The sequence below is a fragment of the Molossus molossus genome, unplaced genomic scaffold, assembly GCF_014108415.1.
Source record: "Molossus molossus isolate mMolMol1 unplaced genomic scaffold, mMolMol1.p scaffold_m16_p_9, whole genome shotgun sequence".
In the NCBI taxonomy this organism is placed as follows: Eukaryota; Metazoa; Chordata; class Mammalia; order Chiroptera; family Molossidae; genus Molossus; species Molossus molossus.
The window spans coordinates 46906786-46934632 of NW_023425403.1; the positions used below are offsets into that span (position 1 = coordinate 46906786).

Here is a 27847-nt window from a genome sequence, read left to right on the forward strand (position 1 = left end):
CTTTATCAGGAGATCAGATAATCCCCCCTGCCTAATTGTAGTATCTGGCCCCCGAAAAGCTTTTACCACCTATCTGTATATCCGTAGGAGGGGTTTAATGAGTGTTGCAGTAGCCCCTGGAATGTAAAGCTCTGTGATTCAAATTCAAAGATTATTCAAAGATTATCTGAAGTCCCATGCCGATATTCTATTCCAGGACTTCTGTGTGGATTCTCAAATTCGTCTGAGAACAGCCTGGCCCGGTGGTTAGAGCAAGGATTCTTGCTGCCAGATGACCTGGGTTTGGTTCCTTGCTGTGCCCACTTGTCAATTTTGTGACCCTGGCAAATTACTTAAATTTTTTTCCTCCTCAATTTCTTCATTAATAATATGGGGATAATAATAGTACCTAACTCATAGCAAGGTTGTGAGGATTAAATGAATTAATATTTGTAAAACGCTTATAACACGGCATGATACTTAGCAACAACTATATACATGTCTGTTTGTGGCCCTCGCCAGTTTGGCTCAGCAGTTGGAACATCGGCCCTCAGACCAAAGGGTTGTGGTTTTGATTCCTGGTCAGGGGTATATGCCTAGATTGCAGGTCCAATCCCTGGTCAAAGTCATGAGAAAGGCAACCAATCGATGTGTCTCTCTCACATCAATGTTTCTCTCTCTCTCTTCCCCTTGCTTCCCCCCTCCCTTTCACCGTATCTAAAGTCAATGGAAAAATATCCTCAGGTGAAGATTAACAACAACAAAAAATGTTTGTAAGTAAAAAATACAAATAACACTTCTACATATAATCAGGTGCTGGTGATAATTAAGCTTAAAGTGCTCACAGGCATAAATTTGGTAGTAAAGCAGTGATCCCACTTCTAGGAATATACCCTAAGAAGCCTGAAACACCAATCAGGAAGAATATATGTACCCCCATGTTCATAGCAGCACTATTTACAATAGCTAAGATCTGGAAACAGCCCAAGTGTCCATCAGTAGATGAATGGATAAAAAAGCAGTGGTACATATACACAATGGAGTACTATGCAGTGGTAAGAGGGAAAGATCTCTTATCCTTTGAGACGACATGGAGGGACCTGGAAAGTATTATCCTAAGTGAAAGAAGCCAAGCAGAAAAAGACAAATACCATGACCTCACTTATATACAGAATATAATTAATATAACAGTCTGAGGAATACAGTAGACCCAGAAACATGGAAGTAGGGCACAGACTGACATCCCCCAGAAGAGGGGATGGAGGGGTGGGAAGAGATAAACCACAGAACTGATATGCATGTATGCATGACCAATGGACATGGACAACTAAGCCGGGGATGGGGCGGGGGTGGGGTGGGGAGGGGGGTGCCAATGGGATAAAAAAGGTGAAATATCTGTAACAAAAAAATAAATAAAAAATTAAAAAAAAAAAAAGTAAAGGAAAGAACAAAAAAAAAAGTAAGGGCTATAGACAGCACGAGGGTCTTTGAGAGAATAACACTAGGAAACATATTCCTCAGATTTAAAGATGGAAATCTTTGTGTTATAAGAGCCAGTATTTTATTAGGATAATGAGCCCAAGAGACAAATGTAATTTTTCCTTTCCTTATTTTTTGAATGCCATTCAATTTCACAGGGATGCCTCTGCAATCATTTTTGTTACTGTTAATATTGTCATCACTATAATCAATATTATAATCATTGTCATAAAATATTAAATTCCATTGGATTTTGACAGTTCAGTATGTCAGTTAAACACAGAGGTCCAGCCTCAGAACTTAGAGGCTTTGAAATGATAGGTCTTCATTGAAGTCTGGAAGAGACCATGGTGGATTTAGTATGTCGATTGCTGAGTCCTCTGAATAAAACAGGAAGATGAAAACATCCATAGAACTGACAGCACAGCATCTGGCAGAGATCATCCTAAATCCTGGACAGAATGGTCTGAGAATCACTGCTGCAGAGTGATCTGAGCAAGGTGATCTTATTACCTAGTTCCCACTTCTCATGTCAAAAAAAAAAAAAAAAAATCGACCACAAAACACTCAAGTTTAAACATGAGAAAAATGCAAAGGTATATAAGGGTTACAGGCTTTGCAATGAGGTGGAATTGTATTCAAATTCTGGCTCTGGGGTTAATTTTATGCACCTTGATAATTTGTTAAGCTCTCAGAGCCCGTCCATGAAATGGGATGGAGACCCCATCATACAGTCAGAGTAAGAATGAAAGGGGATCATATATGTCAAAGCAGCTGTGCTTGGTGGCACTTGGTATGGGCAATTTCCTTTTGCCTACCATTCACTAGAGTTCTTGAGCATAGATACCATGCCTTTTTATTAGTATAGCTCCAGCACCCAACACAGTGTCTGACATATAGTAGATGCTGGATATGTATTCAATATTGAATGAATAATGGTTTAACTAAATTCATTCATTCATCATACATTCATTAACTATCTATCCTTTGTCAGTTATTATACTAAGAACTTGAGAAATAGAGGTGAACATGGCATAGTGCTCTCCCCACGCTGGCTTACAGACTTGAAGGAGAGAACATACATTTTAATGAGGACAATATAGCACCTGTGTAGGTCCTAGGAACACACAGATGAGGACACGCTTCACTCTAATTGGGGAAGTCTGCTTCACAGAAGAGATATTTGAGCTAAATCCACCAAGCACATACAGTAGAGGGAAGGGTACTCTGTGTAGAGGGAATTGCTTTTGCAAGAACTCAGAGGGAGGAGAGAGCATGCTGTGTTGTGAACTGCAAGTGTTTTGCTTATCTGGAAAACAGAGAGAGAGTATGTGTGTGTGCTTCAGGGTCTGGAGAAAGTGAGGGTCTGGCGGAATCTGGGGTGAAAAGCTAGGCAGGGGGCAAAGCAAGGCAGGCACCTGAACTTGATCCTGAAGTTGATGAAGAACCTACAGACCATTTTACCCAAGAACAGACAGGGCCAAATTTAGAAAGGGCCCTATGGCTGTCCCATGGAAGGTCAGGTAGGTGACTTTTGTGGTATTCCAAGTGAGACAGGGGAAGGCAGGGGACACATAAGAGCTCTGGCAGGAAAGATCTTAGGACATGACAGTGATAGCACTTGGGCATGGATTGGATGTAAAATCTAGAGAAATCCACTCCTGGTTTGACTTGTACAAGTAGCTTCTTCTATATTTTAAGAACCAAGGGAAATATTTTGTATTTCCTTAAGATTATCCAACTTAACGACCAAGACAGTGTTTTAACATTGAAAGCCACTACTCTTAATTTTTGTTTTAGCTCATGTTTTTACAAACATTTAACTTTGTTCATTTAATTTTGGATTTTCCATCTTTTGTCTCCCTTTTCTACCTGCAGTGTTTCACTTGGGGAAAAAAAGTAACCGTTGGTTAGTTTCCCTGTCAGAGAGTAGCTGTAGGCAAAGAGAAATACAGTTTTTGTTTCTTAGTTTCAAAAATTTTATATTACAGTATGAAGTTTATGCTAATGGTGTATTTGGATATGTAGCAATATTCAATAAAACATTGTTTCCTGGAGGTGTCCTCATTTGGGTGGTGACTATTGTTTCCATCTGAGTTCTGTAGATAAGCAAAATGAGTTAAGAATCCAAGCCTTCCATTTATTGTATCTTTTGTTACTACCACCACAAATGAAGCAAAGAGCTCAATGCTACTACTTGATGTGAATGTTCTTTGATGTCCTTGCTTAAATTGTTTGGTCGCTATTTTGCTAAGATCCTACCTTTAATGTCTTTTAAAGTATTTTTTTTTTCCCACTGGGTGAATTCTGTTATAGTTTAGTCTATTTACCTCTTATTTTAATCTAGTTTATAATGGGTGACTTCCTGGACTTTATGTTAAAAAACAAATGGATTATTTATAGGAACAGGAATTCATGTATATTAGCACTTTTTTTTTTTTTTAAAGACTGTTCAATTTAACAAATCCATCACTTTCAAAATGACTTTGAGTTGTAACCTAAACATTTTATATTTAGTTTCATAAAAATTCATTGGTAAATACAAATAAGTATTTAATGAACTATATAACAAGGATTGAGTCTTTGTTTAGTAGTTGGAAAACTAATATAAACATTTCAAAGTAGGACTCTTTTAGGTATATATTTGTAAATAACATTAGGCTTCAAATTGTTGAACTAAAACTTATATAGGAAAGTGCCGATTGCAAAAGAGGATATGGAGCTGTGAATAAGAAATACATAAATTATACACTGCTGTTTTAAAAATGTTACCAAATATCATTGATAATATATATATATATTTTCAGTATTAAATATCCATGAGTCCAAGATAACATAGTGGTTCTAAGCTGAGGGTAATAAGATGCTGTGGTGAAATGAAAAAAACTAAAAACATAGGAAATGTGTTTTCCTCAGCTCTGGCAGTTGAATGGTTTTGCATGAATCACTCGGTCTGTTTAGGTCTAACTTTTTTATCTATGAAGTCTGGAGATTAAAACAATTGCACTTTAGGGTCTTTAAGCATGTTATTCTTCAAAGCTTCATGAGTGGCATGAAGACAGAAATACATAGAGGCTGTGGATTTATAGGGAAAATGGTCCCTTCTTGGCTTTCTTTCCTTTTTTTACATTGAAATGTGAAAATAAAGGTATTTTGTGTTCCTAGACTATTTAACTTCAGCCAAGTGTGATGGATGTGTTAGGGATTTACAACAAGTTCACAGGTCACTGCAATCAAGTTTTTCTTAGAAGAAACAGAGAAGGATCAACTGTGTCGAGAAAGGTACATGGGAGTCCTAGAGTCATTGCAGAAGTAAGTGTATGTCACCATGACAATGAGTAGTGTTATCCCTTGTGGCGTTTATCTGGAAGGAATGAAGGTCATCAGAATGATGAATCACAACTGTCATGCAGGAATGTTTTAAAACTACAATATCAATAACATCACAATTAGATACCTTCATCCCCAGGACACTGGGCAGAACCATTAACTATTTGGTTCTACTGAAATGAAGGTAGGACACAAAGAGTAACAGGTGAAAAGAATATTAAAAACAGTAGAATCAATAGAAGGCAAACACTTTCTGTTTGAAAAAAGCCTGTTAGGACAGAGTTTTCACACCTGTCAGTCTTTTGTCCAGGTCTGGACTCTTTGGTGAAACAGACAGACAGAGGTGTTTAAGTGTCTGGGCAAGTCTGATATTATGAAGAGTCCAGGTGGATATCTCTGTCCTCGGTGTCTTATGTGTCTGGGGATAGCAGGTGCTTTCTTGGGGAAAAGTCAAGGAATTATTCTTTTACACAATAAATGATTTGGTTCTTAATCACATTTAATAAAATGAAAAGTCAGGCAGCAAAAAATAACAATATAGCCCTGGTCAGTTTGGCTCAGAGGTTAGAGCGTCAGCCTACACACCAAAGAGTCATGGGGTTTGATTCTGGTCAAGGGCACGTACTTCCGTGTGGTTCAATCTCTGGTCCTGGTTGGGGTCATGCGAGAGGCAACCAATCGATGTGTCTCTCTCTCATCGATGTTTCTCTCTCTCTCCCTCCCTCCTTTCCTCCTCTCTATCTGAAAAATGAATGGAAAAATATCCTCAAGTGAGGATTATTAAAATAAAATAAATAACAAGAGAAATATTCGCTGTGAATTGTCTTCATAAGCAGCATGGTCACTTGTGCACCTGTCTACCCATCCTGGGTTTACCACAGCAGAAATGAATCCTCTCTCAAACCACCTGACTGTGGTACCATTGCATCTAGCAGAGAAGTGAGGCGGTTACAGCCTTTCAACCTCTTAAAAGAACTAGAACTAATGAGAATGAAATCCAGTTAATTCGAAACAGGGCACATGATATAAAACATTGTTTTTTAAAGCACTTGAGTATAGCAAGCTTTGTATTTTGTGTGATCTCCCCACATTCATTAACTGTATTAAATACGAGTGCCTACCAGTGATTTTAACCCGTTCTGTACCGTGGACATCTGTGTTGATCGGTAGAAGCCTATGGACGACTTCTCAGAATAATGTTTCCAAGTGCAAAAAGCAAAATGCATAGCATTATGAAAGAAATCATTTATATTAAAATACTCTTTTCAAAATTGAACAAACAATGTAGTATGGGGGTAGGTTTTGAATAATGTTAAATATAATTGGTATTATGAGATAGCTGTTATAACCTAATATGATATGAAAATATATGTTAATTCTATTGGTAGCTCAGTAACAGAATTGGCTAATATTGTGATGGTATGATTCCAACATTCAAAGTTGAAGGAAATGGTAAGTTTCTACTGGAGGTAGAGAAAGTAAAGATGCACTTTTTTTCTTCTATTCAGATTAATGAAATTGCTGGGTTCTATCGCTCGTCCCCTTGAGAGTTCAAGGGCTCCAAGTTAAGAACCGCTCACCTAGAAGGTTTTCCTGGTCTGCACTCTACAGTTGACCTAACTTTCACAGACGACTGGAAAATGGATATAAACACCCACATTAATGTAATAAATGGAAAATAAATCAATCCTGTAATATTTATTATAATTAGAAAGTACAAGATCTTGATGGAAAATATTGATCTTCCTGAGTATACCTCTCTAGCCCTTATTTTCTCCTTAAAAATATAACATAAATGTATTTCAGGTGGAAAATTATTAAAACACTGTGAACAAACTTTCAGAAAGTGAGGATTTTTTTTTTTTTATGTATAATTGTATGTATTTAATGAAACACAAAAGATTTGGTATAAATTATCATTGGCAGGAACCAAGATTTAGATATTTATTACCTGGAGTAGACTATTGGTTTACAAAAAACAGATTTGGACAAGAACTGAACAGCCTCCGACCCAGGTCCAGTTTGGATATTTTATTGTGATTTACAATGTTGTCTTGGTTAGCATATTCCCAAGGGGGAATGCAGCTTCTTTGACAAAGGGCTTCTAATCAGTGTGGGGTCAGGCATTCACTGTGGTGGCAGCCACATGTCTGGGCTCAGGATGGAGCCTGGTCTTCTGAGGAATGAGAGCCACTGCTGACCCACCTCACAGGGATAGGGGCCAGCCAGGGGTCGAGACGCTCCTCCATGCTCCTGCCTACCCCTGGCTATATGAGAAAGTTGGGGTGTTGGTGGCTTTATCTGATTGCTCAGATGAGGTGCAATTGGCTGGACATCATACCAGGAACACAAGTCTATGCCTATCGTAATATTTTTGTTTGTTTATTTGTTTTCATCTCAGATAATGCAGTTTCTAATACTAAATATTCAATGTACCACATCAGACAGATCACTCTGGCTGCCTGGACTGACTGTGTAAATGTTGGAAAAGATGTAGAAATGAGGTCTTCAGAATAAAGATCATGATCATGGAAGGAAATGTGCTCTTTGTTCACCAACTGCCACTGAAAGGTATTCCAAAAGCAGTGCAACAAAGTACCAACTTCTCCCCAGCTACAGAAACCCCTGATTTCTATGCAAGTGTATTGACTGGTCCTGGCTTGTCTACACTTGAGGGGCAGTTCACACAGCACATGGATCACAGCAAATTAGATTACTTCTATTTTGGTACTGAACAATATTGAACAATCTAGTCTTTCCTTCAGGATGCCCTGTCTTGCTCTAGCCAGTGTGGCTCCGTTGGTTGGGCATCATGCCATGCACCAAAAGATTACTGGTTCAATTCCTGGTCAGGGCACATGCTGGGGTGGTCAGCTCAGTCCCCAGTAAGGGGCGTGCAGGAGGCAGCCTATGGATGTTCTGCTCTCACATCAATGTTTTTTTTCTCTCTACCCCTCCCTTCCTCTCTTTTTAAAAATCAATATAAAAGAGTCTTAAAAATATAATCTTAAAAATATTAAGTGGAGGCTGATCACTGATGGCTGAAAACAGAAAGTAGACTGTTGGAGTCTGAGCTCAAACCTGTGTAACTTCAATTCAAGCCCTTTTACCAGCTTTATTTTACGGTACAGCAGAGGGAACTCTGGCGAGATGAGAAGTTTAGAAGTTCTCCAAAGAAACCCAGTGTTGCCATGGGTTATTTCTAAAAGGCAAAGGTATAAAGCTTAGTTTCACAGCTTTTAAAAAAGTATTTGCAAGTATTACAAGTTGACATTTCAAAATGCTGAAATTTGAAAATATCTTTTAAAAAGTTCTAATTAAGCAATAATAAGTAGGAATTGACATTTTCTACCATTTACTGAGAAGTTACCTAGCTAATAACCTCCTCTTTTCAAAGTTCCAATCTAAAGGCATTAAATAAATATAGAGTGGCGTTATGGTACTGTGCAGGAAATTGGGGTCCCAGCATCTAACCTACTTCCACCTCTCCCTCAGTTCCCCTGCAAAACACCACTGATATCACCCTAAACAGAAAATGGGTTTAGTGTTCCTTCAAAATTTTGAATAGAAGTTGACTTTCTTTAAGCAATCCTAATTTAATTAATATTCTACAGCACTATTGACTCTGATTCACTTAGAATCCTTTGAAACACTCCAGCTATTTTTATAGTATGCAAAGTAAAAATTCCTACTTACGAATTTTAAGAACTACAGATAGATATACACTCGGCTTATCCAAAGAGCAGTAGGCTTTATGATGGTGTGATTTGGGATTATGGGGAACTTGCAGGCATGTTCTGTTGGAGGGAGGGAACAAGAGACAGGACCAGGGTGACCTCCCTTCAATTTTGCCCAGAACAGAGCTAGTTTATACTTGTTGTCATAGTTTTTCATTCTCAAAAGGTGTCCTCACTTGGATGATGAAATAGACATTTACTTCATTTAATTGTTCAGTGAATTCCATGGTTGCTCAAGATATAGTTGAAGGAGAACTGAAGTAGAATCATATCTCTACTAACTGAGGAATGTTGGGCAGTTGGCTTAACTTGTGGTTTCTTATTTACCTCTAAAATGGAGATTACAATCCCTACCTCACAGAGTAGTCCAGATGTTTAAATAATAACCATGTATGTAAGGTCATTGTAATTCTTGGCTAGTAGTGGACACAAAGGTGTTTTAGTTTGGTTGGTCTTCCTTGGCTAGAGTTCCATGATTGTTCAGTTGACAGCACTTAGAATGGGGAGAACCAAGTTTTACATCTGTTACAGTCCCCCTGTTTAACAGTGGGCACATCGCTTGATGTTTCTAAGATCTCTCCCGCTTTCTTTCTCTCTCTCTTTCTCACTTTCAATAATTATAAGAATGGGCTAAAATGAATACACTATCCATAATATAATTGCCTTTAGATTTTGATTGGGCATTGTTCATTCAACAAATACTGAGTGTGTATTCAATTAATACCTATACACCACATACATTGCAGGTTCTAATGAATCAAAAGTGAACACAATAAATATGGTAACCGCCTCAAAGGAATTGTCATTCTGGCTATCCTGAGTTACCTTTTTTAAGTATTCCCTCTTCTTACACATCAACAGGAAAGAATATTTTAGATTTCTTCACCTGATCCCATATAACAATTTCTAAATCTTTAAATCTAACTAAACCTCCTCTGCTTTTGCTTAAGTGTTTTCTTTTCTTCTTTTTCCCAGTGGGAAACAAGAAAAACTGTTCTTCTGACTAAGTGAATACCTTTTATGTTATTGAATCTCTCCCCGGCTTTGTCAAGGCACTGCACAGGGTAACACCGTGTGGTTGCCTTCAGTACTATAATGAACTCAAATATTAGGTTTCATCTTTGCATTTTCTTCATGCTAATATGAACTGTTTATAAAATTTAGAGTCTGAGACTGATTTTTGTGTTATAACATTTACAAGGTAGTTTCCGTTAGGGTGAGAAATTTTGTTAGGCAGAAGCATCAATAACTATGTGAGAGCTTGTATGGAGTGGGGCACGATGCCCCTGATGGGGGATTGGTTACCTTTGCAATTAACATGTGAGAACCTTCTTGATGAGAGGGAATGGATGTGCAATGGGATTCTTGCTATGTAGGCCGTGAAAGAGCCCAGCGGAATGGGCTTATAAAGGATGAGTTGTGAGTGGAGAGAAAAACAGGCTTTAAGACAGATAAACAGGTACAGCTGGGCTCCCACCCTCGACTCCAGGACATAGCCTGGTTGCCCTTGGCTGCATTCTGATAAATCTTGCTGGGAGGAAGGGATTGTGTACAGGGAGCCCAGTCCCACCAAGGCTTATCAGATAATTCTGGTGAGTGGCGGGGGGTGGGGGGGTCGCTGATTAGAGCAGAGGGGCTAGGCTCAAGGAAAAGATTAAATCTAACACAGCTAAGTTCTGAACTGCCAACAATTACCTACATTTATCAGACTACAGAGGACATCTGATCATCTTGTTTATTCTCTTGCTTCCCAGCAAAATTGTACATTAATGATTCCGGATGGAGGTGTGTCTCACATATCAAATGACTTCAGAAAGAGAGCTCAGCTAGAGCTTAAGTCGACTTTCCTTCAGGTCTAGGATTCCCTGTGTTATTTTGTCCATTCTGTCCTGGTGCTGCTTCACAGACATGGACACAGTTTTTCCGTTATAGATTATTTAAATAAGTCATCACAGAGATGTTCTCTCCCAGCCCTGTCTTTGGTGTAACAAGATGTCCATGTTTCTCAGCTGTATGCATGGGGAAGTCACATTTTATGTGAGAAATAGGTTCATAAAGACCTTGCATTTTTCAAAACTCACATAATTCAGCACTAATTTTCCTATTGTAATAAATTGAAATGCAGGGAAATGTGTTCCCAGACTTCATAAATCTACTACAATTGTAGTATAATTTTGCTTTTAAATATACTTTTTATGTATATCAAATTACATAAAAATAACACATGAATAAATAAACTATGAAACTTTGACCCTTTTCATAGCTTTTTATCACAGCTAATTTCACTCCGTGGATTTTGATTTGGGGGCACATTTAACAGCATCACCATTCAATGCAATTTGGGATATTGTTATGGGAGATAAAAACAATTATAATAGCACTGAACATTAAAATAATAGTAGCATTAGTCACAAAATCATTCAGGAATATTCCCATGCTCCAAAGCCCAGTGTAGTTCATGGCATACTGTTGTTTCTGACATTTCTGCATACGAGCAGAAGCGTGGCTGCCTTGCAAAGCAGCAACCATGGTGACTGGGCTCAACCTCCTCAACCTCCAGCTTCGAAGGGATGTGGTTCATGGGTGGTTTTAAAAGTGTGGTGTGTGTGCGTGCATAGGTGTGCACATGTGTATGTGTTTGTGTGTGTAGGGTTGCATTACATTAAATTTTTCATGTTAAGTTATATATTACATGCAAGATGCAGTACACAGAATATAAGTGGTATAACTACATTATATCATTTCAACTTTGCATATTGCAGTTTTGTGTGCTAGAAAATGTCTTATAGCTATATACAGTAAGGGCTATCATGATTATCGATGTAATTTTAGAAAGATTTGTTCATATTCTTGAACCACACATTTGTTTTATGTTTTTATATTGAACCATGTTGCTATGGGCTGAATTGTGTGTCCCCCATCCACACCAGTACTCACATGTTGAAGCTCTAACCTTCCATGGGATATATTGGAAATAAGACCTTTAAGGAAGTGATTAAGGTTAAACAAAGTCATGAAGATGAGGTCCTGATCCAACAGACAGGTCTGGCATCTTTATAAAAGAGGACAAGGTGCCAGAGATCTCTCTCCATCCGTGTGTGTACACGAAGAAGAGGTCACGTGAACATAGAGCAAAAAGGCAGCTGTCTACAAGCCGAGAGAAGGGCCCTCAAAAGAAAACCTACCTTGCTGGTACCTTCAACCCTGTTCTGAGACTTTCCAGCCTCTAGAACTGAGAGGAATCTATTTCTGTTGTTAATATTCGCTACCACACCATCTATGGCATTTTGTTATGACACCTCTAGCAGACTATTACACGTATCTTTTCATGCTGAATGTGTTCAAGTTATTAGTTCAGTTTTGATTCTTCTAACTTATAGTTAGTGCTTATGCACATTAAATGGTCCCTTTTGACTTGAAACCTACTATTTTTGTTTAGTTGAACTAAAAATTTGATTTATAAATTTTATCCTCATTTCTGGAGATTTGATTGTTGATGTTCACTGAGCTTAGTGTTGTAAGAATTCATTCAGTCACTCCTTTGGAAATGTGTTCAGGCCATGTAAGGAGCTGGGGTAGGCACCAGACAAAGGGGAGATACAGACAATATGGACTCTGTCTTCAACAGAATTGTCTGTTGAGTGACAGGAAAATGTGCTAATAACAATACTGTTAGGTAGAGCACTGTGACTGTCAGGAAAGGAAATTTGAACAGAATGAGCTAAATGACATACCCCCTGCCTTTGCATTCTACCCCATCAGGTTTTCAGTTCTTTGTCAGGACCAAGATCTTCCTCTCCTCACTGATTCCATGTGCTCTGCCTTTCCCTGGAATGCTCTGCCCCACCCCTAACTGACCGCCAGAGCTCAACTCCGTTATCACTTCCTCTGGGACGGTTCCGTGAAACCCCTAATGATGATGTAGTCTCCCTGTTCTCGGCTAAGATTCAATTATATTTCTGGTAATTATCCCAGTTACTAGTAATACTTTGGTAAATATGTAACTAGCAGCTCTATTGGGTGGGGATGCCCTGATGTGTAGTGTTTGCTGATGTCGGTATGCATACTTCCAGCACAGTGATAACAACTAGCAAGGCGATGTCATTGAACGTAGAATTGAGAAGAGATGCACAGGAGCAAACCACTGTATAGCATTTCCACCATGAAGATGCAGATATGTATTTAAGTAACTTCAAAAGCCTAGAAAATAGTAAATTAATGAGGAAATAATGAGCTTAAAGTATTAATTTTAGTTTTTCATATAATTAATTGAAAGTTTCTATAATTTAATTTTTAATACTAACTACATTTAGTGACCGGCTTGCAAAATTCTGAAATTTTAGGAAATATCTCCAACTACTGGTAGGAGCTGGCTTCCTCACAACACTGACAATCAATGTGTAATTATGTGTGTAAACGGTTATTTAATGTCTGCCTTCTCCATGAGAATGTAAGGAATGTAAGGACTGTGTTGGGTTTGATGTCTCAGTCAGTTTTGGTTGGGACAACAGAAGCCACTTAGGAATTCCAAATAGGGAGACTTTCATACAAGGACCTAGAGGTGTACACCACCTTGGAAGGTTGTGGGAGCAGGTGGTTGAGTGTAGCTGCCTTGTAGGAACCTACCCAGAAGCTGTCACAGCCAAGCTCCCAGTCTCAGTGGGAACTGCCATTGCAGATCTCAAGGATTCACAGCAACTAGCCTTTTGTCCTGCATGTGCCAACAGAGATGTCCAAATCCCACGTGTGTACTTCTTATTGGATGACTCTAACCTGGTGCCATGCTGGGAAGGGCATTGTGAAGAATATGGTTTCAGGGTTCTCTGTAATGCAGAGCATCTGCATCAGGGATCAGAGATGATACCACGCTGATGATAGACACGCTCTCTCTCTTGCTCACTAACTTATCATTAGCACCTAGAATATTATCTTGTATCTAGGTGGTGCTCAGTGCACGTCGGTTGGATGATAGTTGGCCAGATGTCGAAAGTATGTGACACAGCCATCCACGATAAAGGGTAACTGAATTTAAAGCAAAGGATTTAGCTGGACATTTAACTCAATTATCCTGAATCCTGACCTAGTACTTGGAGCATTCAGATTAACTAATTTATGGAATAGTATTCTGAAAGTTAATGAATAATGTACTTGCTTGGAATTCAAAACATTTCTGCCTATAAGGGGTAGTGAGATCTCTAGACTGATCCATAAAAGCTCGTTGCACTCATAATGCTCCTGATATATAGCCCTAATTATGGAAACCTCACAACCTATAGGATATTCTGCAGAAAATGCGCTGCACGTGCCAGTTCTGGAGCTAGAGCCACACTTTCTGTTTCCGCGTCTCTGGCAACAAGTCTATGAATTCCTCCTCCCCGGTTCCTGTTTAGATTTGGAACAACAGGAATAGGAACATCGTGATGCAGTTTCAGCTTTAGTCATGTCAGGGAAGATAAGTTCAGAGTGCTCCAGTGTTCACAGAGAAAAAATTCTGGACTGGGGAGGGAATTCTCCCAGGAGCTATAATAGAAAAGTAAATTCCATGGAAAGGATATTGCAAGTATTTTACATTAGGATTTTCTGTATTATGCTTATTTAATTAAGATCAGAGTTTTCATTGCAAAAGAATATAAGCTAGACAGTTCAAATTAAATTAGGAGAATGAGTTATATAACATTTGCATGGAGATTTTTGTTAGTTGGTCTTACAGGTGAGTGAAACTTACCTTGGGGATATTAACTGACAGTTCTTAAAGAAATCATTTTGTAAATTACTCACACACTGAAGTGAAAGATACTCTAAAGAATACTAAAATGTACCTTAAGTTTGTTGAGGGGTGGGCAGGGATCAGATTTTATTCACTGTGCATCCTTCAAGAGTTAGCACTATGTTTAGTAATCAAGTATCCAATGAATGTCAAGTGAAATCATGCAGGTTATCAAAAAGAAAAATTTGGAAAAGGAATTATAACCTAATCTAACCTAAGGACCCACATAATATTCCATTAAAAAAAAATGAGTGAAAATTGGAGGTTTATAATTAGGAAAACTGATTTATAATAAGAGAGAGCTGGAGTTTGGAAGTCATTGGTACCGTTCACCAGACAACATGAGTTCTTATTTTTGTGGATAGGATGGTCCTTACTGGCCCCCTTGGGATGAGATGGGACTGCACCAAACTCATGAGGATTTTGTGAGGAGACATGGTATTTCTAGATGATGCTTCCAGTCTGGAATATTTAATTGCTAGTTCAAGACACTAGAAGTCTTCTTTTTCCTGTACTATGTTGACTGGTAATGTTTCAGATAGTGACTGTTCTATCAGCCTTGGCCTCATGTGATGGACAGGTAGCATAAGTGAGAAATAAACAGTGTGACCATGTCATTTTTCATTCAAACCAGATCACTTTTGAGGTTTAGAGGAGGCTCTATTAATAATTTAGCTGAGACACTAAGCATAAATCAGAACTGTCCTGACCAAACGAGAAGTATGGTCACTTGGAACAAAACCTTTGTAGTTTAAACCTCTGAGATTGGCGTGGTTTGTCACTGCAACATGACCTCCTCTCCAGACTGAGACACGACTCAGTGCCAGAACTGAAAATGACATTCTCTTTTTTGATTTATTGACTTTAAATGAGTGTGTATATATTATTTGAATTGCAAGTAACCGAAACTCACTCCAAAGTCGTTGAGGTTAACACAAAGGAACACAGCAGCACTTGGAACTCAGGAAAGGCTAAAAAACAGAACAACTGGAGGACTGAGCTGGAGCTGAGCCGCAGAACCGGAGCCGGGGCTCAGATCCAACGCTCCAGGCCTCCGGCTCTACTCCCTGGGTGGAGGCCTGGCTGCCTCTCACTAGAGCCGGGCTTCTCCACAGAGGGGCAAACCAGGGCCATCGGCAGCTTCTAGACTCTAAGTCTGACTGCTTCCTTCACCACGAAGGACAGCCTGATAGATCTCTGAGTTCAACTTCAACAATCCCAGGCAAGGATTTCTGTTTGGCTCAGTTTTCAAAAAGTGTCAACCTCTTCATCAACCAGCTGAGACCAGGAAGTTGACTCATTTAGGACGAGTGTCCCTGGGAACGACACTGGGATAAGGAGAAAGATAGGAGAAGGGGGTGCTAGGAGGACATAAAACACTACGTTTACTTCATGTGTGTTCATGGATAGGGGCAGACACTATTAATTATGCACTTGCTTAGAACCTTTTCTGGAGTTAGGAAACATTTGTAACATTTTCCACTATATTCGTTTTTTTTTTGTTATTCCTTTTGGATAAAAGTCTCATCTGAGAAAACATCTTGGTAGAAAGAGTGATGAGTTGTGGGGCCAAGGGACCTAACTGACCCACCTGGGCATTGAACTGGAACTTCTCTCCGCGGAATTATATTCTAATCAACCAAACTGAGCTGTGGGAACATAAATGATGTAATGACATTCAAAGCGACTCTTACAGCTGACCATAAACTTCTATCTGCAGTGAGCTACCTCAACTCTTTTTAAAACAAAAAAGCCCCCCAAACCGGAAGAGTTAGATGATGTCCTCTTAAACCTGCCCTTAAATGTTAAATTGTGTGGTTTGTGATTCAGTGGCAGATCTCAGCACTGGGTTTGTGTCCCATGGTCCTTCTCTCCAGTCTCATATTTTCCATGTAAATTTGGGGGGAGTATAGTAAAAACCTACTCCCAACAAGGTTACCAGCCAAACTCTCCTATAACTCTGAAGGTACCTATGATTAAGGGCCATGTCGTGATGAAAATAATTGCTTTAATTAGCCATTAAACAGGCTTCAGGGTCAACATGACAGTGGGTTTCTTTCTGTGTTTGATTTAGTAGAAGCAGTTAATGATTTTGTTTTTATTATCTTTACCCCCTGCTTCAGAATTATTTACTTAGCACATAGAAAGCAACAGATATTTGTTATTATAAAATCAATTTCATGCCTGACTAGACCATCTCTTCCACCTTTGTCATTACTCTTTGAGCTTTGGGTGTTATCTTGAGCTCATTTATGTTTATACAACTAGATGGCAATGGGCCCTACCAATAATTATGTGGGGAACTTGAGTCATACAGCGATAGGCAGTGTATTTTCAGAGAATTTCCATGTACTCAGCCCCACCCCATTTCTATTGAAATTTCTAATCAATAGAATAATGTTCCTAAAGTAAAAGTGTCATATTATACTTTCCAGTTATTTAAATGATGCTAAGAATGGATTATATATCCACAGTAAAAGTTCAGTATTTAAAAAGAATGAAACACACATCCATAAGCTATTATTTTGGTTAAAAGCATTCTTCTTTGAAATCTTTGTTTACTGAAGTTGTGTTCCTTTGTTTTCCCTAGCTTTTATGTAAGGCTCAAGGTGACAATCATGGCTTTTCTGAAATGTCAGTAGCTGTGAAGTTAAATAATATAAATGCCACTAACATTCTTTCTTTTAAGTGGTTCTGGATTAATTTGCAAACATACGTGAAATTAGGTCTGCAAGTCTCCGTGCCTGTTCAGCACATCCTGGATACAGCCTTGTGAGTGTGGGGAGGAGGGAGTTTGCCTAGTTCCTTTCGGATCTGCCCCCTGCCCCCATCATGACTGGGTAGCACCTTCCTGCCCTCAGTTGCTGGCAAGGGGAGCTTTGCCTGTTTCCGTGGTTTCACTAGGTGTCAGAAATGAACTGCTACCATTTTCCCACTGAGGCAGAACGCCTGCCTTGTTCCTTCCTCCAGCCCCATTTCCTGCTCCGTGGAGCTAGAACCATAACACTACCCTGCCTAGCACACTGCTTCCTACGGGCCAGTCACAGGGAGCCATCATGCTACTCTCTGACCCTATGGCCCATCGTTCCCACTGCTTAACTTTGACCTTCAACACCCAGCGAACATTCATTGAGCATGTACCCAAACCTGGCTGGGAGTTCCAGCTCAGTACTTTCCTTAGTGGTTTTGTGATGCTCGGCAAGTTGGAAATGGTTCTGCATCTTAGTTTCTATATTCATAAAATGGGACTAATATAAATATTCACCTTATCTATGTCACAGTTGTCATGAGGACTAAATACAGTAAAGCATGTGAAAGTATCTTGTATAAGCAGCTGTATAGAAGTTTTAGTTATTTCATTTCCTTGGAGGTTCAAAACCTAGATTTGTATTGAAAATTAATCTCTATAACCTTGGTCAGCTAATTTCTCCTAGAAAATTTCTCTACTGGTGTTAGTTTAACATTTGACGCAGGTTATGTAGAAGCTTGTAAGCACATCAGAATCATCTCGGGTGCTTTGTAAGGCGAGATGGCTGGGCCCCGTGTCCAGAGATTCTGGTTTGAGTTTTGCTTTGGGACCCAGGAACCTGTATTTTTAACAAACACTGTGGATTAGTTTCCTGGGATTGCCATAACAAACTGCCACAAAGTGGGAGGGTGGAAACAGTGGAAATGTATTGTCTCACAGTATGGTGGCTAGACATCTGAGATCGAGGTGTTGGCAGGCTGGGTTCCTTCTGAGAGCTGTGAAGGAGAATCTATTCCAGGCCTATCCCCAGTTCCTGGTGCTTTGCTGGCAATCTTTTATTATTATTTTTTAAATCCTCACCCTTGGATATGTTTTTATTGATTTAGAGAGAGAGGAAGGGTGAGAGGTGCAGAGAGAGAAACATCAATCAGCTACCTCCCACACGCACCCTGATGAAGGATCAAACCCACAACCTGGGTATGTACCCTGACTGGGAATCATGCCCATGACCTTTCCATCTTCCATGTACAGCTGACACTCCAACCAACTGAGCCGCACTGGCCAGGGCTTTGCTGGCAATATTTAGTGTTCCCTGGCTTATAGATGTATCACCCCAATCCGTGTCTTCATTTTCACATGGTGTTCTCCCTATGTGCACGTCTCCAAATATCTTCTTTTTATAAGGACACAGTTGTATTGGCTTAGGGTCCAGTCTAATGACCTCATCTTAACTTGATTATCAGCAGAGACTCTATTTTCAAATAATGTCACATTTCAAAATTACTTCAATATATGAAATTTGGACTTCAATATATGAATTTCGGAGGGACACAATTCAACCTGTAACATACCTTAAGTGACTCTGACCCAGGTGTGCGTTGAATTACATTTTGAGAAATACTGTACTGGAGACTGCAGCCTGAGTGCAAGAGAACATGAGGCTGAAGCACAGAGCCCTGTTTTCTTTACATCAGAGAGAGCAGCTGGGAATGCAGTATAGAGTGGTGTAATGTAGCTGGAGAAGAATGCCCTGTTCTAATGCTAGGTGCACAGAGACCTTAAGAATTGCTTCCAAGTAACTCTGGAGGCGGGATTATTAACACTCCTGTTAATACTGTGAAAGCTGCCGGGCCACATCATCAACCTTGCAACAGAGCCATGATTTGTAGAAACTGAACCGAGAGTCCGCACTGAGAACCTCAGCCTACTCAGATAGTTCTTCTGAACTGTTTGGCAATTTCTCCCATGGTCTCATGTTTATTCCAGAATCAGCAGCTAGAGGATCTACATGGAAGCCTTTCTAAAAATACCATCTCTCTACCAGATCTGCGTAGATGGACTGCTCATGTGAAAATTTGAATCTGCGGTGGCCAGCTAGGACTTTCCTCATTACATCAGTTATCTCTATCCTTGAGTTGAGCCTGGGGTGAGAGTTCTGGAGGATAATTGATAATGCGATTACATTTTAGCTCCAGTGTTGCAGAGCATATGTTCAGGCATATTTCCAATAAAGCTGAGAAGGAATATTTACAAGTGCTATAGTCTAGTATGTTAAAGTAAAGAGGGTTGTGTTTTGCCTTACCTCCTCATACCTCATGGTTCTGTCTGGGTCAGATAACTAGAACCTTCTAACCAGTACCTCAGGGGAGGGCTGTTACAGTTGAGGAGAGATGACATATAGGCATTAGAAAATCATGGACGACATAATCATCAGAGATTCTTGGCCATAAGTATATGAAAGAAACAATAGATTTGAAAAAATGCATTGTGATATAAAACCAAGTTTTCCCCGCTCCAGAGGAGATGTAGCTCCTACAGAATGGGAAGAGGAGAGGAACAGTGGGGAAGAATTAAGGTGGACAGGGGCAAGTCTCCATGAGAAAGGGCCCTCTCCTTCTCTTATCACTTTCCTAGGTTAGGACAAAATTCAAGATCCAAACATTTTTATTTTTATTTTTTTATTATTAGTTTTTTAATCCTCACCCGAGGACATTTTTCCATTTTTTATTAAGACAGAGTGGGAGGGAGAGAGAGGGAGAGAGAGAGAGAAACATCGACATGAAAGGGACACATCGAGTGGCTGCCACCCGCACGACCAACCAGGGCTGGGGACAAACTGCAACCGAGGTACGTGCCCTTAGCGGGAACTGAACCCGGGTCTCTCTGGACCACAGGCCGATGCTCTAACTGCTGAGCCAAACCGGCCAGGACCAACCATTTTTATTTTTATATGTTTTACTTTTATGTCAGTATTTACTTTTGTATGGTAGTGGTTTATATAGAGGTTTATATTTTATATTCTACTTAAAAATATATAATGAGTATTTTCTATGTTGTGATATTCTTCATGTTTTTATGTCTAAAAAATAGACTGTTAAATAATTGTACTCTAGTTCTTTCACAAGCTGCACCTATGTATTACAGGGATTGTAGCAAAACTACACAAAGAATGGAAAGGCCTAATTACAATATTATTCCCTATGCTGTACTTTACACCCCCATGACTATTCTCTAACTACTCATTTGTAATTCTAAATCCCTTCACCTTTTTTACCCATTCCCAAACCCTCTTCTAACTGGCAACCATCAAAATGTTTTCTGTTTTTATGAATCTATTTCTGTCTGTTTGTTTGTTTATTTTGATTTTTAGATTAAATTGTTGATAGATATATATTTATTGCCATATTATTTTTTATATTTTTTATCTTTTTCTGTATTCTTAAAGAAGATCCTTCAACATTTCATGTAATACTGGTTTGCTGCTGATGAATTCCTTTAGATTTTTCTTTTCTGGGAAGCTCTTTATATGACCTTTCATTCTCAATGACAACTTTGCTGGGTAGAATAATCTTGGGTATAGGTCTTTGCTTTTCATCACTGTGAATATTTCTTGTCAATCCCTTCTGGCCTGCAAATTTTCTTTTGAGAAATCAGCTGACAGTCTTATGGGAGCTCCTTTGTAGGTAACTAACTGCTTTTCTCTGGCTGCTTTTCAGATTCTCTCTTTGTCTTTAACCATTTGCATTTTAATTATTAAGTGTCGTGGTGTGGGCCTCCTTGAGTTCATCTTGTTTGGGACTCTCTGTGCTTCCTGAACTTGTATGTCTATGTCTTTCACCAAGTAAACAAAGTTTTCTGTCATTACTATTATTGATAGATTTTTAGAGAGAGAGGGGAAAGGAGAGGGAGAGAGAGAGAGAGAAACATCATTGAGAGAGTGAGACATTAATCAGCTGCCTCCTGCACACACCCTAACCAGGGATTGAACCTGCAACTGGGGCACGTGCCCTGACGAGGAATCAAACTGGTGACCCTTAGGTGCACAGCACGATGTCCAACCAACAGAACCACACTAGCCAGCTATGTTTTCATGAAGGTTTTTAATTTCTTGCTTGCTTTCTTCTTTTTTTGGTATCCCTATGATGTGAATGTTGGTATGTTTGAAGTTGTCCCAGAGGCTCCTTACACTATCTTTTTTCTTTTTGCTGTTCTGATTGGATGATTTTTGCTTATGCATATTCCAAATCGCTGATTTGTTCCTCATTGTCCTCTACTGTACTGTTGATTACTCTTCATTTCAGTTAGTGTATTCTTCATTTCTGACTTTTTTTTTTATGGTTTCTATATCCTTTTTCATGCTGTTGAAGTTCTCACTAAGTTCCTTGAACATCCTTATAACCATTGTTTTGAACTCTGTATCTGGTGTTTTGGTTGCCTGCATTTTATTTAGTTCTTTTTCTGGAGATTTCTCCTCTTCTTTCATTTGGGACATCTTTCTTTGTCTCCACATTTTTGCTGCTTTCCTGTCTTTGTTTCTATGTGTTAGGTAGAGCTGCTATGTCTCCCGGACTTCACAGAGTGGCCTTGTGTAGTAGGTATCCTGTAGGGCCCAGTGGCACAGTCACCCCAATCACCTGAGCTGGTGCTCCAGGTGCACCCCCGTGTGGGCTATGTGCACTGTCTTGTTGTAGTTGACCCTTAACTGCTGTTGGTGTCACTGGGAGGGAATGGCCCCCAGGCCAATCAGCTGTGAGGACCAGCTGCAACTATAGTGAAGGAGCTGCTGTGCAGGAGTCAACCCTACAGAGCAGGACTTGCTTCAGTAGGGCTTTGGTGCTCACTGAATTTGCCTCTTGAGTGTGTCCCTCGTGGAGGTGGTAGGGTTGTAATCCGTCATGGTCTGAAGCTGCCCACAGGGTGCACTCGCTCTGGGGCCTCCCAGGAGGTACAAAATTAGCCCCTGCCTGTACCATGCCTGGGGCCACCCAACATGAGCTACAGAGCTATTGATGGCTGCTTCTTGTGTTGTGCTTAGAAGAGCCCAGAAGAGGCCAACCTGTGAATTAAGGCTGACTGCCACTATTGTCAGGTCTCCAGACCGCAGGCGGACGCTCTAACCGCTGAGCCAAACTGGCCAGGGCTGTCAGGTCTCTATTGGGGCTTCTTAGCGAGAGATGCAGGGCACACTGAGGCCAGCTGCTGCTTGTTTGTGAGATTTTAGGAAAGTCTGAAGCATGAGGCAAGAGAGGCCAGTTGTACGGAAAAGCCACTGGAAACTACTTGGATAAGCCTGCAAGTTGAGTGAGGAAGGATCTCAGGGAATCACCAGGGTAGGGCGAACAGTGTGAACCAGGTTGATGGAGACTTAGATATGGTGCATGCCTGTTGGTGCTCTGGTGGGGTGGGCTCAGTAAAGGAACAGTGGCCTAAGCCAGCATTTTTGGCTATGACGAAGCTGCCCCCCCCCCCCCCCCCCAGCTCTGGCCCTGATGCCAAACAATTCCGTTTCACCAGACTTGTCCCTGGTTTCTTTCAAGCTGCTGCCTCATCACTGGAGCTCAGAGGGAGTGCCTCTGAGTAAGTTTGTGCATGGACCCTCTAAAAGGAGTGCCTAGGGCTCCTGCAGTCCTTTGACTCACTCAGCCACAATCTCCGCTGGTTATGAGGACTTCTCTTCCCTGCACTGAAGCCCTAGCTGAGGGGTCTGGTGTGGGGCTGGGACCCCTCACTCCTCAGCAGGGAGATCTGCAGCCAAGATATCCCTCCCAATTATAAACCGCTACACGTGGGTGTGAGACCAGCCCATTCTGCCTCTGCCTCTCCTACCAGTCTTGATGTGGCTTCTTCTTTAATTCCCTTGTTGTGGTGCTTCCATTCAACTCGATTTCAGGTGGTTGTGAATGATGATTGTTCGGAAGTTGAGTTATATTTTTGATGTGGTTGCGGGAGAATTCTAGTACGGCATTTACCTAGCCACCATCTTGACCTGAAGCCTCTTTCCTATAAGCCTTTACTTCCCTTCCCACACGTGTTGGACAAACACTGCTAAGAGAATGGGTTTACTTACCTACCCGATTCTCTGTCTCTCAATCCTTTTAACCCTCACTACTGGAAAGGATGAAATGTCCATTGACAGGTCTGGTCTTGCCTTGGACAGATTCTACCACTCTTGCCAAAGCCCCTGTTTTGACATATTTACATAACCTTTTTCCTTTTCTGCAATGCCCTTTCTACATCTTTCTACCAACTAAACACTCTCCCTTCATATTTCCAGGCCCCCACATAAGTTCAACCTACTTTTAAATGAATGAAGCCTTCCTTGACTAGTTTAATGGATCTATCTTTCCTTTGAAGACTTGGTTGAATTTTCTCCTTTGCTTTTGTCTTGTCTTTTGTTATTATAAATGGACTGGTATCATGTTATCTTTCTGGGTATTTCTTATCACTTCCATTATAACGTGGAGGCTCTAATAGGTGCTCAGTAAACACTGTCTTCTTATTTCATAGCTATTTTAATGTCAAAGCAAAGATTGGAGCTCTTATACTACTAAGTAAAATTTTTTAAAAATGAGAATTTTCAGAATGTTGATGGATTTTCCAAATGTCCCTGGAACAGAGAGATGGTTAACTATATGGTATTAATTAAATGGAATATATTCATTCATTAAATTTATAATGCTGATGATTATATAGCAACATGAAAATGTTATAAATTCTATTTTAAGTATAAGTGAAGAAAACAGAGCATTAAATTATGCTTTTACTATAATTTCAGCTATGGAAAAACATGAATAAAGGCTTGGGGAGGATGCAAATATGAAAACACTTCTCTTTGGGTGACAGATTAATGGGTGAATCATTTTCTTTTAATACTAGAATACTATTTTTGTAATAATTAAAAAGACATGCAGTGATAGTTTGGACTATGGTCAGCTATGGAAAATAGTGCTCAGTTTCTGAGAATGGAAAATGAAGTGGGCTATATGGAGACTGCAGGGGCCTTCCATGTGTGAAAACATTCAGATAGCCTGTGCTTTTAATTTTTATCTTAAATAATAACGAATACTCACTGAATATAGGAGATTTAAAAAAAAGGCATGGTTACCATGTCTTAGGAGAGCCATTTTGGAATCCAGCTGTTCTGTTTATATAATAAATTCCATATTTCAATTTCCCCCCAGAAGTAAACTGCCAGTAGAATATTTGGAATTCAAGACCTATGACAATCTTTTTTCCCCCCCCTTTATTGATGTTAGAGGAAGAGAGAAAGGGAAAAGAAGACAGAGATAGAAACCTCAATGAGAGAGAACATAGATTGGCCACCTCCTGTATGCCCCCCACTGGGGATCAGGCCCACAACCTGGGCACACGCCCTGACCGGGAATTGAACCGATGACCTCTTGGTGCATGGGTTGATGCTCAACCACTGAGTCACACTGGCCGAAGACCTATGACAATCTTACTACTCTAAACTTCCTTTATTCAAAATCCACATCTTATTTGGACTTGCATGTTTGTTGGTATGACAATAAATCGTTTCTGGTGTTGGAATCATCACGTCCTTTTCCCACATAACCATGTCCCCTGGAGCTTTCATCAGGGACGCAAAGGCAGCACAACAGTAAGACTTTGCTGTGATTATCCCCTCATCTCCTTTCATTTGCAGTGCCCCTGGCAAAACTCTTTTTAAAACAAAGTTCAGCAAAATGATTGGCGCTCGGTAAGTGGTTGAAATTGAATAGGAAAAGCCATGAGCTAATGTGAAGTCTTTTTATAATGTTCTTTGTTTAAAAAAAAATGAGTAGAAAATATCCAAAATTAGAATACTAAGAACTGGAGCAGTCTTGCACCACACTGTTTTAATTGGGTGTTGCTCATGAGAAGAATCAATAATTTTTTTGAAGTTTCATATCAACTGCTTAATTTTGATCAAGTCTTATAATTAGTCAGCTGTGAATAAAATGAATCAGTTATAATTTTAACCTTAGTTTGTTTTTTTTTTTAAGTAGCTACAGTGATATAAGGAATAGGTTATCTAACCTTATTTAAAGCCTTAAAAAAAGATTTTAGTGCTATTTGGGAGGAACTACAACTTACCAATTTACTCATGAGTTTCAACACTCATATTTTCAGTACTTTTCAGAACATATTTATTGAAATGTTAATGTAATTTTGGGGTATTGAGGTATTTTGCCTACTTTATTTTAACCATCAAATAGTAATGTAGAAGTACCCAGTAATATTCCAACACTGTACCAGGCATCGAAAGCAGCATCAGGGATGGATTATATGTTCAAAGAATTTATGATGTAAATGGAAGAGCAGGCAGCCTAGACATACATGAAACAGAGAATAACTGACTTTCAAAGTGACTTGTTAACTGGTCGTAGGTAAAGTAGTTTCAGAAAAGAAGGAAAGTTTGAATCATCTTGAACGCCTTGCAGGACATGGAGCTTGAGTGGGGACTTGAGAGAGGGTGTGGCTGAGACTGCTAGTCTTCCCCTATATCTGTTCTTCCTGTTTTAGGTAGGAATAGAATTTATTGTCCGGCTGAGAGCTACACTTCTCAGTCTTCTTGTTTCTCTGTATAGCCATGAAACCAAATTCTGTACAATGGGTTTTAAGCAGAAGTGTGTGTGGCTTCTAGATTGTGCCATAGAGCAAGAAGGATGCCCATCCCTTACTCCTTTTTGTCTGCGTCACTGGGTAGAAGAGCTGGGAGCTGGAGCAGCATCCTGGGAAATGATGTTGGAGTTGTTTATATACGGCAGATGGGAGAGAAGGAGCCTAAGCCCTTATTAACCTCATCAAACAGAGTTGTCATGGCACCTGAAAATTTTATACATAAGCTAAATAAACTAATATCTTGGTTAAGCCATTGTTATTTTGGGTTTCCCCATTCGAGTAGCTAACCATTGTCCCAACTAATTTAGATGGATAGACTTTAAATTTGCAGAAGAATAAAGGGGGGCATTCCATGAACAGATGACCTTGAACAGAGGCTCTGAATGGGGATTAACATGGTGAAACTGAGTTGTTAGTTCTCTACCCCACAGGGTCTCCACTTACATTAAATAGCAAATAAAGTTATAGGTATTACTTATTTGACTTCATTGTGGCCAGGAATATTGTTTTGTATAAGTTGAATCCTTTTAAATTTATTGAGACTTGCTTTATGTCCTAAAATGTGGTTTATCCTGAGGAATGTTCCTCATACTTGGAAGGAATGTATATATTGCTACATGTATATAGTGATTTGTTAGGTCTAGTTTGTTTATAGTGTTGTTCAAAATTTTCTGAGTTTTTTTTGGTCTAGTTGTTCTATCCATTATTGACAGTGGATTACTGAAGTCTTCAATCACTATTATTTTTTTTACTTTATTAAAATACTGAATTTATTTCACATGTATATTTTTGTCTTCCCGCCATTTCCATTTGTCTGACTGCCACTACTACTGTGTCCTATCATAAAATTTCACACGTTCTTAAAACCAAGCAAAGGGTGGAGTTTCATCTTTAAAAGTCAAACAGGTATTTTGGAAAACACATTCTTGGCAATGGAACCTGGACAGTATTTATTAGACATGGTTGGGGAAGTCCTAACTCTGTATTATAAAAAAGGTAGCCAGATACCAACTGTTACAGAAATGAAATAAGATGGAAAATTTTAACAAACTGTTTAACAATTTTTATCATCACTGGAGGATAAGTTTTTTAAAAATTAATTTTAGACAGAAATAGAGAAAGAGAAAGAAAGAGAGAGAAGCCTTGATGTGAGAGAGAAACATTGACTGGTTGCCTCCAGGAGGTGCCTTGACTGGAGATTGAAGCCACAACTTAGGTATGTGCTCTGACCAAGAATTGAAACTGCAACGTTCAGGTGTATGGGATAATGCTCCAACCAACTGAGCCAACCGGCTAAGGCTAAGCTATTTTTCTTTTTCTTTTTTTTAAAAGAGACTTCCTCTGCTGCCAGAGATCTTGAGTAGTTAGTCATCCAGAAGCAATCATTCACATGATTGATGAACTTGGTTTCCACTTTGAAAAGAGATCCACTTTTAAAAAAGAATATTTGCTTGCATTTTTGCTTTAATGTCTTCTACAGAATGAGGTTCTTTCAGTGTTTTATGATTTTCTCTGTTTTTTTTTTTAAAGCATTCTTGACCTTTTGATCTTGGTGGTGTTTGTTTTGAATCATTCCCATTCTGTTTGATTTTGTGTATTTTTTTTGGCTGGAGTATCTCTTACAGATTTCTTTACTGGAGCTTTTTCCTCATCAAAATCACCGTTATCATCATCATCACCTTTATCTTCATTGTCATCTTCATCTTCATCACCAGCAAGTTTTATTTTTTTCTGAGGAAACTTGAAGTTCCAGGACAGAATGCTTTGCAGATACACTTAGGAGTTTCACATCCTCCTCTTCATCTTATGATTCTGCATCTTCTTCCACAGCTACTAATTGCTGTCCACAAAGATGCACAGGCCCTGAACCACACTTCAACTGTAAGACCGCAAGTAGTGTTATTCAAAGACACCAAGGGAAATCATTGGCTAGACAGACATTTTCAAAGCTGCCGGTGTTACTTTAATTGGACTACCTTCATAATTCATTGCCTCTGCTTCACCCATGTGCAATTTATCCTCTTACAGCCTCTAGTCTGATTGTTCTTGAAGATAATTGGTGTTCATTTTCATTATTATCCAACTTAAACTAATTATCTTTGTTGGCCTTTGGTTCACAATAGTTCTGGAGGTTGTGAGTCCAAGATCAGGGTACCAGCATGGTTAGGTGAGGGCTGTCTT

The 27847-nt window shown here is 39.5% G+C and overlaps 1 protein-coding gene and 1 pseudogene across 1 annotated transcript in view; one reads left to right on the top strand and one right to left on the bottom strand.

The window, feature by feature from the left end:
• Window positions 1-27847, top strand: part of HS6ST3 (heparan sulfate 6-O-sulfotransferase 3) — a 703234-nt gene that overhangs the window by 163914 nt on the left and 511473 nt on the right. The window lies entirely within an intron of this gene.
• LOC118622960 lies at window positions 17750-27779 on the bottom strand (annotated as a pseudogene).